Here is a 6561-nt window from a genome sequence, read left to right as displayed (position 1 = left end):
GAAATATTGTACTTTTTACTCCACTACACTTTACAATTATTTTTTTGCACACAAAACACTTGTAGTTTATGAAATACAATGTTTTTTTATGAATTAAACTACCCAACAATATAACGGCCTACAAGTCCACCGGAAATGATTAGCCAAGAAACACTTAACTGATTGACAGAACTGTTATGATAATTTCCAGTTTGATGATTGATCTGCATTGAGTACTTATACTGTTATGCTTTAAATACATTTTCTTGATGATGTAACAAGTAACATTTTCAATGCAGATATCCCAAGTGGCGTTGGACATTTTAGATTCTCGAGTGTCATAGGCCGCTCGCACTGCCACACACATTATTTTTTACAGTATAGTATTGATACTTTTACTTAAGTAAAGGATCTGAATACTTCTTCCACCACTAAATAAAACTGATGATCCTTATTATGAACTACACATACTTCAGTCTTTTCCTACATCTTTGTCACATGTTCAAGGTGCGTGTGGATCTGACTGAGGAGGAACATGTGTGCAGTTCAGCTTCTAAACGTGGAAGGTATCGACAGGAAGTCAAAATGGGGCCCCAAACTACACGAGCTGTACCTTTCATCATTATTCCCATGAAAGAAGGAAAATTTAGCATTGAGGTCAAAGCAGCTGTTAAAGATTCTTCGCTCAATGATGGAATCATGAAGAAGCTGCTGGTAGTGGTAAGAGAAAAGAACCGCAATCTCCCATGTTAAAGTCAGTGTAAGAACAAATGTCTTTTTCGGATTTTCTTTTTTTTAGGCTTAACTTTGATAGAAATGTAAACTGTATCAGAGTTTTCAAAATAATTGTTTCACACCAGCAGATAAAGATTGCTCTAAAAGATTTGTAATTTCTAATCTTGTCCTCACTGTTGTTTTTCCAGCCTGAAGGCGTACTTGTTAAATCTCCTCAGATTATTGTTCTAGACCCAACTAATAAAGGTGTAGGTGAGTTTACCCATTACATAGCCACATTATGTAGTAATTTAGTAATATATTTTTACAATTTTTTCTACCTGATCTTCCAACTTGCCCACTGTTTCTTCCTTTAGCTGGTAAACAAGAAGAAATTCTCAACAGTGGAATTCCTTTAAAAGATTTGGTTCGAAACACACCTACTAGCACACAGATCTCTGTGACAGGTCAGATATTATGTTATATTTTGGCATGTCATATACAGTGCCTGTACAATGAATTCTGCATAAGTGTAAATATGATACTGTATTGGTCTCGATGTTGTTATTGGGGATATGACCACCCTTACTGGTTGCATTTTAGCTTTGTTTAGTTGTTTCTTCCCTTTGAATTTTTTTTTTTGTGCGTGTGCAGGGAGAGAACAAGTTTCTGCACTGGTGGAGAATGCCGTTAGTGGGACCTCTATGGGTACCCTGATCATCCAGCCCGGCGGCTGCGGAGAGCAGAACATGATCGGCATGACCCTACCGGTCATTGCAGCCACATATTTGGACAAAACCAACCAGTGGGAAACTGTGGGCTTTCAGAAGCGTAATGAAGCCCTCCAACACATCAAGACCGGTGGGCTCAAAGATGTATTTATTAGCATAGATACCAGCAATCTTAATAATTGGTTGATTTCTCTGTGTGGGATTTAAAAGTTTCTGATTGGTAGAATTACAAGCTAGGGACACTGATAATTAATAGTCTGAATGCAACACATACACTCTTAGACCCTGTTTTGACCAAGATTGTCAGTGCAAACAAAAACCTATGCCAACGTTGCTATAATCACAGAAAAAATTAACAAGACTTCCCAAACTGGATGTGTGTGCTGATTGTGTACAGGCTACCAGAATGAGCTTGTCTTCCGTAGAAAGGATGGGTCTTTTGCTACGTTCACAAGTTATACGACAGGCAGCACCTGGTAAGCAACAAAACATCCATGATACATAATTGTTTACACATCCTCCTCTAACTCAGATCCTGACTATGTGAAAATGATGTATAACATTTATATAATTATGTACATGAAACTTAACTATTACGCATCCACCCTTACTCTCTAAGGCTGACCGCTTATGTTGCGAAGGTGTTTGCCATGGCTAACACTCTGGTGGCAGTGCAAAGTGAACACATCTGTGAAGCCATTAAGTTTCTGATTCTCAAAGCACAGCAACCTGACGGCTTGTTTAGAGAAGTTGGAAATGTTATCCATGGAGAGATGATTGTGCGTATACTAATTTCATTGACATCAATTGTTAAACTTGGTGCTACAAAGATAGCTAATCGAGATGAATACAATTACATATATGAACATGAAAAAATATATATTTGTATGTGTGTAGGGTGATGTGGCAGGTGCAGATTCAGATGCCTCCATGACCGCCTTCTGCCTCATTGCTATGCAGGAGTCTCGCACCATATGTTCTGACAGTGTTAATGTGAGTATTTCATCTGCAAATGTTTTCTCTTTTTTCCTCATCTTTTTATTTCTAAATTTACTGACTCAAAACTAATGGAGTTTTTTTTGTCTTTTTTAATTTAAACTTTATTATTAGTTACTTTAGTTAATGTAGTTGGGCAATGATGTGCTCTTTTGCCTTTGAATTAAAATTTAGTTATCACTGTAAGTAAAATTTCTAAGACATGCTACTGATTGCAGCCTGTGTTAGAGCAGATAAAGACATGGTTTAATCCCTAATTCCTTATAATTTTCTCATATTTCTTTAATTTTAGAATTGTTAAAAAAAACTGCTTGTGTGAAGACTGTAGCTCCTAACATATCCATACTGGATCAAAAGGTCCACAGCTCCTCAGAGCGAGGGTTTTAGCGAATGGTCAATTTTGCTTAAAGGATTCTTCTGAAGCAATTGACACTTTCAAAATGGAGAGATATTTAATAATTAAAGGTTGTATTATAAAACATGACCACTCTTCTACAGTCTACATATCTTCTTTTAAATACTGTAGTGGATTAACAAAGACATCCCATTTTCACACCACAGACACCTCTCTGACACGAGTAGTGCTTAATGAGGCCTTGTTTTTTTTGTAATGTGACTGTTGACATGTCAAAGCGAGGCGCCAAAATATCTTGCTTCGATTCAATCCAGTCTCAGCTAATGTACAAGGTTAAAATGTTATGGCATTCTTCAACAGAGTTGGATATTTGAAATAGATGCACTACTGGTATCTGACCCCTTTGACAGCCTTTTATGCATACACTCTCCTTCCTTTCTTTTCCTTCTGTCCAGAGTCTGCCAGGCAGTATAGATAAAGCAGTGACCTATCTGGAAAAGCGTCTGCCCAGCCTCACCAACCCATATGCTGTTGCCATGACGTCATATGCCCTGGCCAATGAAAAGAAACTGAACAAGGAGATCCTCTACAAGTTTGCTTCCCCAGGTGTCATTACACAGCAATATTCTTAAACTAAAATCCCGAAACAGAATACATTGTGTGGTAAATAGATTCAAAATATAACACCACCATCGATAATAACTAATACGTTTCTTAGAGCCCGACTGACACTAATGGTATGGTTGATGCTATGGGAGTACTTTCACTCACTACAGAAATATCAAAAGTGTGTTTGAGGTATATTCCATAGATTCTACACCAGAACTGAGAATGTTTTTTTTCAGCCATATAGTGTCCTAATTGGCACATTTAAACAAGTAAACATCTGCTTTTATTCTCTCAAATATTGATATCTGAATGTATCAATGGCAAAGTAAAAACAACAATGATTAGCAGCAGTACTTTTAAACCATCACAATACTACATAGAGCAATACAAAACACAATATTGGATTTTAGCTATGCATTTAATCCAACTATCTTTAACTAAGAACAGTTTAGCTCTTTTTGGCCTGGCTTCTCCCGGGGCTCTCCTGGTTCTAAAATGAGCGGGCACAGTAGATGTTTTCGCAAACCCTTGCTGTCCAAACATCTCTGAATGCTTGTCCCTGCTGTAGTCATCTTCAGCAAGATTTCCCAGTAATGATGTCGGTGCCATCACGTCACATCTGGGGACTTTTCAATCACACAAAGTTATTGTTTGCACTGTTCTACACCTGTTGGTAATTGGTGGAACGGTCATTACTCACTCCTCTCTCTTCTTTCTGTAGCTGCGGCATTCAGGCACCAAACACCAAGAAGGCATTTTGTGTATTTATATTCTTTAATTGGTTGTCGGATCAAAGAGTAAAATATAAGAGGCGTCTTTCTAACTTTCTGTACACAGAGTTGCAGGTTTTGCGTGCTGCCGACTCAGTGCCGCTAAAGAGAACACAGCTTCTCGGATAATATAGCATGTACTGAGAAATGTATTGCTTTAATTGACTACATTCAGTTGGGCTCTCATGTAGCCTCTATGTTCATTTTTGCTTACCAGTAATTAAAATTCTTTTAAGTAAGCACGATTTACTTTATTTTTATTTTTCATCTCTATTAAATTCAATATTTTAAGATGAAGATGTGGAGGATTATTAGTGAATTAATCCTGTTTCAGGTAAAGCATAGTAATATAAAGATTTTTGTGTACGTCTTCCTCAGAGTTGTCCCACTGGCCGACACCTAAAGGACGCGTGTACACACTGGAGGCCACAGCTTACGCTCTTCTCGCTCTGATCAAGGCCAAGGTGAGTATGTCTTAACAGGACTCTGTCGGAAAACAAATTTTAAAAAAAAACTATTTTAAAAAAATACAACTGAATCCTCATCCATGCTACCTCACTGAAAGGGTAGGGGGTTTGCAAGTCGGTGAAATGTGTCTGTGAAAAAATCACGGACATGTAGTTTGTGATTGACTGCTTTCATCAGGCAAGTTTCAGGTCTCTGTTGTTTAATTGTGTCATAATAGAAACAAATGATTTAGAAGCTCGGTGGTAGGCTTTGGAAACTGGCAGATTACTATCTAAAGTATGACTGTAAAAGAATCAGGATTTATTTCTAGTTCAACCATGGACTTGCATTCTGTTAATAAAGGCATTTGAAGAGGCCAGACCTGTTGTGAGATGGTTCAACACACATCAGAAAGTGGGCGGAAGCTATGGATCAACTCAGGTAACACAGACCCCATTCTCCATCTTTATACCTGCAGCTGACCTATATTTCTTATAAATAATGTTTCCCTCACTCTTTTTCTCTCTAGGCTACTATAATAGTGTACCAGGCTATAGCGGAGTACTGGGCTAGTGCTAAAGAACCAGAGTATGATCTGAATGTGGACATCTTGTTACCAGGCAGGTCAAAGCCTGACAAGTATAACTTCAACAGGGACAACCACTACGCCACCAGAACATCTAAAGTGAGAAAACACACAAACAAACACATAGTGGCTCATTAACATCACCATTCCGGATGTTTTCTGTCTGTTTCTTCTGATGATCCCTGACTTTGTGTGTGTGTGTGTGTGTGTGTGTGTGTGTGTGTGTGTGTGTGTGTGTGTGTGTGTGTGTGTGTGGGTGTGTGTGTGTGTTTGGGTGTGTGTGTGTGTGTGTGTGTGTGTGTGTGTGTGTGTGTGTGTGTGTGTGTGTGTCACAGATCAAAGATATAAACCAGAATGTGAAGGTAATTGCCAATGGCACAGGAGAAGCAACCGTGAAAGTAAGTACAATTTGTTAATGTTCTGAGTTTTCTCCTCAGTTGATCATTGATGTCTCAAAAGAGACCAAAGATTTGTTTAATCTTGTTTGGACTATAGTTTTTAAAACAGATGTCTATAAGTTCATCACATAGAAAGAAGCACTTTTATCTGTGTGACAGATGGTGTCGCTGTATTACGCTCTGCCTAAAGAAAAAGAGAGTGACTGTCAGAAGTTTAACTTGTCCGTGCAGCTCCTCCCAGGTAATTTGGTGCCCTCTGTCGCTTTCTTTATTTACCGTTATGTGTTGCTTAGGTAAAATAACATAAAAGTACCTTACCTTATGAGAAACGAATAAACAAAATACTCATAGACATTATTTTGCTCATGCAGAGAAAATGGATGAGGAGGCCAACGTATACAAGCTGAGAATAGAGTATTTGTGAGTATAATCAAGTCATGAGTGAACAAGTGTTGTTCTCATAATTGTTTTTAATCTTTTTTATGACGTTATTTAATTATTCCATCCATGCTGAGCACAGCTATAAGGACAAAGAAAGGGATGCAACCATGTCAATCCTGGATATTGGCTTGCTAACTGGCTTCACCGTTAACACAGCTGACCTGGACTTAGTAAGAACTTATACAGATTTACCTCATGTAACCACATACAGTTCAGTCAGTGTTCATGGTTCTGAGGAAAAATAAGTTTTAGAAAGTTATCTGACTGTGTGTTTGTGTGTGTGTGTGCGTGTGTAGTTATCTAAAGGACGAGCCCGCATCATTGCAAAATATGAGATGAACACAGTCCTGTCAGAAAGAGGCTCACTCATCATCTACCTGGACAAGGTTAGACATCACTGTTTCCTACCTCTGTACTGTCTCTCTCTGCCTTGTTCTTCCTTTTTTTTATCTCTATCCCACATTTGGCCACAGGTTTCACATACACGACCAGAGGAGATCACTTTTAGGATCCATCAGAATCTGAAAGTGGGAGT

At 38.3% G+C, this 6561-nt stretch overlaps 2 protein-coding genes across 7 annotated transcripts in view; both read left to right on the top strand.

Moving 5' to 3' along the window:
• LOC116700184 (complement C3) overlaps positions 1 to 6561 on the top strand; it is a 134518-nt gene that overhangs the window by 101068 nt on the left and 26889 nt on the right. The window lies entirely within an intron of this gene.
• Positions 3562 to 6561, top strand: part of LOC116700287 (complement C3) — a 6190-nt gene continuing 3190 nt past the window's right edge. Inside the window, exon 1 of the mRNA XM_032533345.1 lies at positions 3562 to 3573. The gene's annotated coding sequence lies outside the window, so the exon portion shown is untranslated. The remainder of the gene's footprint in view (positions 3574 to 6561) is intronic.

This window comes from Etheostoma spectabile, chromosome 2 (assembly GCF_008692095.1).
Source record: "Etheostoma spectabile isolate EspeVRDwgs_2016 chromosome 2, UIUC_Espe_1.0, whole genome shotgun sequence".
In the NCBI taxonomy this organism is placed as follows: domain Eukaryota; kingdom Metazoa; phylum Chordata; class Actinopteri; order Perciformes; family Percidae; genus Etheostoma; species Etheostoma spectabile.
Note: the sequence above shows the minus strand (reverse complement) of the source record. Positions and strands in the feature narration are given on the sequence as shown.